The sequence below is a fragment of the Octodon degus genome, unplaced genomic scaffold, assembly GCF_000260255.1.
Source record: "Octodon degus isolate 3935 unplaced genomic scaffold, OctDeg1.0 scaffold00164, whole genome shotgun sequence".
Lineage (NCBI taxonomy): Eukaryota > Metazoa > Chordata > Mammalia > Rodentia > Octodontidae > Octodon > Octodon degus.
The window spans coordinates 5,892,816-5,893,763 of NW_004524740.1; positions in this window are offsets into that span (position 1 = coordinate 5,892,816).

Below are 948 nucleotides of genomic sequence, written 5' to 3' on the forward strand. Positions count from 1 at the left end.
CCCCACCCCCGCCCCAAAACATTAGATACTATCTCAATAGCATAAAGCAGATCACTGTCTCTGCATATCCTCTCTGCATACGGCAGAGGTAAATGTAGTCCACCCACCTAGCTCAGCTCACAGTAGTCACCTACTTCCCACAATTCTCAGGCATTCGTCCTCACGCCACTCCACTGAATAAAACCGGGTGAGGCCCTGGGTCAGCTTCTTGGTTTAGGAAAGCCATCTTCGTGGCTGGACTTAGGGCCCCTTGGCTCCCCAATAATTATAAATATGTTTTAGTGTCTTTACTTTCGCTGTGGGTTGCACTGGGAGTGGTAGATTGGAATTAACTTGGAGGAATTCCAGTAACATATCTTCGGGATTACAAATGTGAACTTCTTGGACTGAGATGAGACTCCTACAGAGAAAGGACTCCTACAGAAAACACCAAAAATTGTAAATCAGGGACTACAGTAGCTGAAAAGAGAAAAATACCAGAAAGGAGACAGCCACAGACAAACCCAATCCACGTATAAACTCCTCCCAAATCTCTAGTCATCCTTGACTCCAAGTAGCAAACCTAAGGAAATGCTCACATTTGAGCTGCTGCCCACTGTGAGGGAGTGTACAATTTGAATTGTAGAATTTGAATTTGAATTTGTACAATTTGAATTCACCTACTAAATACAGCATAAACTTCAGAGGAAGATAACACAATCCACAATACCTACAAAACATCACTTAGGATACCCTCCTCCCTCCACTCTGAACTTGTTTAAAGAAGCCTCCTCCCCCATGCACAACAGACCCTTTCAGCCATTTCAAAAGACACCCTACAACACACTTTTTCTCCACCAGTGAAACGTTAAGAATTTAAACATTGTGTTAGTTGACACATTGTGTCAACTTGGCTGAATCAGCTCCCGCAGCGTGGGGGCCTCGCCCTGCAGGTGGGCAGGGCCCAGG